This window comes from Hippocampus comes, unplaced genomic scaffold (assembly GCF_001891065.2).
Source record: "Hippocampus comes isolate QL1 unplaced genomic scaffold, H_comes_QL1_v1.1 scaffold130, whole genome shotgun sequence".
In the NCBI taxonomy this organism is placed as follows: domain Eukaryota; kingdom Metazoa; phylum Chordata; class Actinopteri; order Syngnathiformes; family Syngnathidae; genus Hippocampus; species Hippocampus comes.
Window position 1 is genome coordinate 372,533 of NW_017842057.1, and position 7,328 is coordinate 379,860.

Here is a 7,328-nt window from a genome sequence, read left to right on the forward strand (position 1 = left end):
GGGGCTTGTCAAGCAGATGCATATCTCAAATTGACGCTTCCAAAAAGGCCACATGCACCGCAACATCGCGCTGCATCTCTGGCCGGATCGGATTAACATTTGACCTGCTACGGTTGCATGAATGGCCGGCGACCGTGACATAGAGATCCAGTAAGAGGGCGGCCGCGATGCAAAGCCCTCTGCTGCCTGAGTGGCACAAACGCCCCATTATGCCCAATTCCTCCTGTGCAAAATCTCGGAAAATAATGTTCAGCGTTGCCATTGGACATTTAATTATCTGGCTATTTATGATTTCCTGTCATCGTGTTTTTACCTCAGCAAGAGTTTGGCAATTTGGTTGTTCAGTCTACCATGTCATTTACAACGTCTTTGATTAATTGAATTGCATGTCATAAAACAAAGTAAAATGTCTGCTAAGAAAATGTGTTACATACGTGAGCATGAGAAATGTCAGTTCAGAGAATTATTTGCAGATCTGCAGTCAGTAGTTACTCCGGAGTCAAATTCAATTTCCGTCAAATTAACAGGGCCATTTTTTGGTGAGATTGGGCAAAACAAAACAAAAACAAATGTCACCTTTTCTTTTTGGTCCAGTAAATCTTTCGTTACTTTGTCTCAGGGAAAGCTCTTCCCCCTCTTGAATTGACCTGATGCTGTCTCATTGCAATCACTGCTCTCACGTCCTTAAACACTATGCTAATGTTGGGTGTGCATTCACTCTTATCTCACTTTCTATTGGCTCGCCGCTACAATTAGCACCTAATGGACCACAGACACCCCCCTATCCGTCTCTCTCTCTCTCTCTCTCTCTCTCTCTCTCTCTCTCACACCCCCCCCCCCACTTGAGGCATCCCGTTTCAGCTCTTTCGCTTTCAGTCACAATGCTGTGAAGAGGGTGAATGGGTGGGGGGCGTTAAAGAGAGCAGTAAGTGGGAGTGGAGTCTGACTGCAGAGGGTCCACTCTTTGAGCGAAAGGGAATTCTCTCCTTCATTTGCTCTCTCTTTCTTTCTCTCTCTCTCTCTTTCTCATTGAGACACACACTCTCTCGCTCTCTCACCCACTTTCTCTCTCTCTCTCTCTCCCTTCACTGGCTGCACAACATCAGCCGGCTCTCTTGGTAGACTCCAGTAAACACTCAAAGAGAGGAGAGAGAAGCAAGATGATGACAAAGCTGTCAGTGCTCTGAGAGGTGCAGACTGCTGATAACACGCTTGGCTGATAAGCTGTTCACTACTGCTTGGGCAAAGATTCACAAATCAGTGAAGAGTGGGTGTTGTGCAGAGGGTAAGTTATCTTCTTTACCTGTATGGACAAGAAGCCGAATTGGTTGACTTATTGGATTTATTCGCAAAGTTGACACATCGCACTGCTTTGCTTTGACCACAGACTCTGTTTTTCCTCACTTCAGTGAAGGTTAATATTAAAACATTACTCTCAATCCTTGTCGGATTTTTTTTTTTAATGAATTATTCAGCTTCCTTGCTTCCTTTATGAGTAAGTAATTTGTCTCATGTGCAATGGTGTAGTTAGCAGAGCTGTTTGGTTCCAATATTACCAAAATATATTCTGTATATTCTGTCGATGGCCTAATTGGCTGCTTGTTTGGACTATCGGGTCGCCATGACTGATGCCAGAGGCCAGAGAAGAATGTTGAATGAAATCTGTTACAAAATGAGACTTCAGTCATCCATTTTTATGTTATAGCCAATCGAGATTCTAGCCGCACACACCTGGGTGTTAACTTTTTACTGATCAACTTTTTCATCTTGTCGCATCGTCAAAACCAATTTCAAGGGTGATGTCTTCGAAAACGTATGAACAAGCTACGGTGTTAATGGAGCACATTATAGCTGATGTCAAGCTGTGGTTGAGGAAATATTAGAGTGCCACTGTAGGTGTGGTGTTCGCGTGTGAGTGTGGGTGTGTGCCCAAGTGTGTTGTCCAGAGTACGTCCAGATGTGTACTTTATGGTACATGGCAGCAGACAGTGGGCTTGTGTTACCCAGGAAACAGACAGCTGCTTTACATTAGATGCTGTCGGTTGGTTCCACTCTCAGATCTCCAGCATAGACAGTGCGGGCTGTAAACTGCCACTTTCATAGGCGCACACACACACACACACACACACACACACACACACACACACACACACACACACACACACACACGCGCGCACACACACACATACACGCACACACACACACACACACACACACACACACACTCACACACACACACACACACACAATCACTGACTGTTCTTTCAGTGTAATTCTCTCTCTCCAATTCCAGCATCAGCATCATTTCTTAGTTACTTCAGTCCCATAGAAAAAAAGCTTATTTGAATTTGTGAACCAATTATAGGGATGTGCCAGTAGATATCAGTTTGGTTAATTGTATGCATCAGGTTTTAGTGTGTCTTTTTTTTTTTTTTTTTTAATGTTGTACATTTTGAGACTTAAGAAAATACTCTGCAGACATTTGCAGAGGAGTGTCCACTGTGGTCAGAAAGACTCGTAAGATGATTCTGAATGCTAATGTGGGTGCAAATAGGGATATTGTACCATAGCTGACAAGGACTGAAGTGGCTGGTTGTAGGCAACCTATATTTGCAAACGAACCTTACATTTCACAATTACATGGCTAACATGTCTAGTGAACATTCTATGCAATGTCATCGTTTCTTTTGTCAGCATACATTTTCTGTGTGTTTTCTCTGACCACCTTAAAAATACAAATTTCATAGAACATAGGTTTAGTCTTCGTATAAGTATCTGGAATCCAACATTGCAGATGAAAAGTACGATGTAAAAACCCTTGTATTATAGCTTCTACTGTTCCAGAGCTCTTTACGAACAATCTGAGAGTAAAGGTAAGAGAGTTAAAAGTGTGAGCCTCCTAATAATAGGAGGAAGGGTGGGAAGTGATGGAAGAGACCCACAGGATCGCAGAGCTTTGTGTTTCGCATGCTAATTATGTATGATGACGAGCTCCAAATACAAGAAAGGAGCATGTCAGTGTTCATCAGCTGCAAATCAAAGTCCCAGTGAAGCTTTTGTACAATTCATCTGATGCTTCTTTTGTAACTTTACAACATTATTTTTAAGCAACACTATCGTGGGACTGTGCTCACGTAGGGATAAATTCAGTCGAGCATATGCGCTATCCATTCATAGGTGGTCTTTTAGGATTGTTTGGCTACACATGTGAGTAGCCACTGTCAGACAATGACACTCAGCATAACCTTGAGTGGGAAATGGGCCTTTGTTTGTACAGCTGTTAGCTCCCTATGCCCCGTGCCCGACAAAGCTCTATGAGAGGGCGGTTTTAACCCCACTTAGCTCCTTGACTGGTGATGGAGCACAAACAGTAATTGTAGATATTCATGAACACTCACGATTGGAACGACTCAGGAGTGATGAGGTTGGATCAGCCACGTGAAGAAAAAACATTGACTTGCATATACATTCAGCAGCATTCTTTGAAATAGAACCTAACTTGATGTGATTTCTGGTGAGGTTGTTTGGATAATTTCACCTGGACTATACTGTTGCTTTAAATATGACCACCTGTGGACCAGATGGCGCCATAGAACATGGATACCACAAGATCCAAACGACAGTAAACTTGAGATGAAATATACATATCGTGGAACGTCTGTTATTTGTGTTTTTGGTAAAATTGCACAGAGATCATAGCGATTTTACAGCGGTTCAATGTAAGGAAATGTGCTTGATCGATTACAAGTTGAGTATCTGCTTTCCTCAGTGTAGACCTCAAAAATAAATATTTTTCTGTACTACAGAAACCTGGGAAATTAGAAGACAACAGAAGTGGAGTGGAATGCTCCTCTGGAGATTTGTATTTTTTGAAGACTCTAAAGCAGGGGTCCCCAACCGCCGGTCCGCGGCCCGGTCCCGGTCCGCCGGGCATTTGGTACCGGGCCGCACAGAAAGAACTTGCCTTAATTCCGTTTTATTTATTTCGGAATACGAAAGATGTTTTATTTTGAAAACTTACCGGATTCTCCGTTACATCCGTCTGTGTCCAGCTTGACACACGTCACGCCACGCTTCTCCGTAACGCGACCAATTAGGCTAAAAACAAACACCGGAGCTCGCAAAATGAGTAAAAAAACTGCTGGAGATCGCAAATGACGGCGGCCTTAAAAGTACGTTCGAGACAACTGGATTAAAGTTATGTCTGAATACTCTGAGATCGCCACAATAGCACTTTTGCTATTTCCGACATCCTACCTGTGTGAGGCGGGGGGGATTATGCAGCAACGGCGACGAAAACAAAATTACGAAGTAGACTGGACATAAACCACACACTTGCGGTGTCATTGTCTCTCCTATTACCCCGAGATGGGACCGTCTGGTTGCAGAAAATCAAGCTCGGTGCTGTGGTGAGTCGTCATTTTCATGCACTTTGAATTTGCGTTGTATCGTATTTTGAAGGCATTAAACATTGCCATAGCGATTGGAGTGTTGCGGCCAGATTAGACGCTCCTTGTGTTTATTATTATATTTCGAAAACACCACAGTTTTCATGCAGCTCATACCATATTATTTTGTTGTATTATTTCCGCCACACCTTAAATGCCGGTCCCTGAAAATATTGTCTGACATAAACCGGTCCGTGGGGCAAAAAAGGTTGGGGACCCCTGCTCTAAAGGACAATAGAGGCCGTGAAAGTATGGCATGATGTTATATAAATATTTTTTTTCTTTGAATTACAAAACAGTATGCATTGACATTTTTAACAAAATGCTCAGTAGTGTCAAAAATATCTTCTTTGTAAGCAGGACAATTCACAGATTACCGATTCATAAATCCTGGCTCATTTAAGAGTAGCCTATAACTATAATTTAAATCTGTCTGGATTTGGGGTATAACTGCTTTTCCAGAGGAACACAGATTAGCCCCTGCCATCCAAAAAATGCATCTCTGTGTTTAAACCATCCCAGATGGCTTGTAATGTACCTCTGATGCTATTGTGTCAAGTAAAAAGAGAAGAATCCTTGAAATGCTGGTATTCAGGATTGGTTTGTGTTGGTCAGCCCACCATTGGATGCGGCCAACAGATGAACACATATGTTAGACTCTTCACTGTGACATTGTGCCTCCACTGGTGACCTCACACATTAGAATGTCTACTCTACACCATTGGGGTCTTGGAAAAGGGTGAGGCTTCTTTTGAAATGGGCAAAGAACTTCAATTGGGAAAAAAATTAGTTTAAAAAAAAAAGAAGAAGAAAACAGCCAAATGGAAGCCAATGAGCAGCTGACCTGAGACACTAGGGTCATTAAGACTCATACAAGTGTCTGAATGCATGACACTCCCAATTGGGACACGCAACACGCTTCGGGCTTTCATCACTGACAAGGACTAACAGATGTCCCAGTTTCACTGCCAACTCACTCATCGGCTTTCTAGAGGAAGGAGAATTACTCCCGCTGTCTAGTTTGAATGGAAGTATTGAACAAGTATAAAATATAACATGCTAAAACGGAAAAAAAAAAAAAAAAACGATCAAATCCTTCTCGCGTCCATATCCTAACTTTATTATAGTCTATGTTGAGTGTGGCATTTTCTTTTGCAGAGTTTAAAATTGTTCTTGAGGTAAGCATTGAGGTCAGCGAGTGTATTATGAGATGGGATCTCTCAACGTGTCGGCTATACCACAGGATCTTTTTATGCAAATCGATACTATATCGGGTCCCCTTGCCACTCACGCCCTATAGACACTCGTCTGAGCTTAAAACCTAATGTTTCAATTAGGCAAAATAACTTCTCTGAGATTAATGCAGCTCATTATTCTGCGGAGGAATGCCCAGTGGTACATTCTAACAAGTCCTTCAAGATCAATTTATGTCATAAGCTCGTTACAATAGGCAGCGAGGTACAAGCCAGATTTTTATTGTCATGAATGTAGTGCAACGTGAAATCTTGGGAGAAGGAGTGGGCAGAACAAAGATCAGAGCAATTACAAGGCTTTTGGACAAAACAGCAGGTGGATGTGTAAAAGCTACACACAAGGCTGCCAAGCCTGCGCCCCACACAGGGGATAGACTAATAAAGCGGGATCCCGTAATGCTAAAACGCTGATGAACAATGACTTGCATCCAACCTCTCCATCTGGACCCAGCAAGAACAGAAGCGGATGACGGAGTCACTGCAGGGGAAGAGCCATAAAGAATATTGATGGGCCGCACAGCAAGAAGTCATCCAAATAACAATAGAACACAAAACGGGATTGAGCTCTGATTGCTGCACGGTTGACCTGGTGAGCGCTGCCATCCACTTCACATCCTTTGCCTCCATATCTTTCTGTCAAAGTCGAAAATTGCTTTTGCTTGGAGAAATAGTTCTTGGGGATGCTATCAGGCATGTTAACCGAAGCTCTCTATCACTCCGGGAGCTCCGCAAGGCCGATTAGGGCCCAGCCTTGGCAGTGGCTTTCCATAAAGCGCATGGTATTTCAGTTTCCGGCGGGTTCGGGTCTTATCAGCTGTGAACACACGAACCCCCACTACTCCCTTTTTATCTGTGTCATCACCCAATGGGGTCAGAGCTGAGAGCCAATGAGCTCAATGGGACCTGTCGACACCATTCCCTCCCAAATCATCATTTATTTGGCCTCATAAGAAGAAACATGACAGCAAAAGTATTTTACTTTCTGTATCCAGTCAGATATTAAAGATGAAAAGACAACGAGAAAGAAAATTATGAAGCTCATCACTATTGGAAACCATGACCACTTTGAATGCTTTAATTTTTCTCTGTATTATTGGAGAGACAATCAGTAAGTTAGCTGTAACTATTCCTTATCTTCTCGGTTAATTTCCTTTTCATGGAATCTGTACACAGTCGTATTCTCGAGCAATGAATCACTTTGTCCGTCAGCATACCAGTTATCTCTTTGATGCCGCTCTCAATGGTTCTTGTAGTTCAGCACAACAGCGACAGCCACATCTGTCATAACAGCCAGAAAGGGAAAATGGCGTGTGCTCTCCAGAGCGTGCAGTGATAAAATGTTAAAAACCTTTTCTGAGAAGCAGCATAAAACTCAGCCATCAATCCCGATGGAGCAGTCGACTGAAGCTATAGTTCTCGTCCTGGAAATTAATTTCTGGGTTTGATTATCATAACTCACAGTTACAGTGCTGTCCTCAGCAACTCACTATCTCTCCAGCCTATGACCTTGGTGGAGATGCAGGATCCAAATCAATACTCACCTGCTTTAGCTTTCTTTCGCCTTCCAGGCACATTGACTGTGGTCATTGTATTTATCAGACAATATGTCTTTTTTTGGGGGGGGGGG

The 7,328-nt window shown here is 42.9% G+C and overlaps 1 protein-coding gene across 3 annotated transcripts in view; it reads left to right on the forward strand.

Annotated features, from left to right (window-relative positions):
- The first annotated feature begins 899 nt into the window (after positions 1-899).
- The window catches only part of tncb (tenascin Cb), a 49,804-nt gene continuing 43,375 nt past the window's right edge, over positions 900-7,328 (forward strand). For all 3 annotated transcript variants that reach the window (XM_019860986.1, XM_019860984.1, XM_019860985.1), the window contains exon 1: positions 900-1,285. The gene's annotated coding sequence lies outside the window, so the exon portion shown is untranslated. The remainder of the gene's footprint in view (positions 1,286-7,328) is intronic.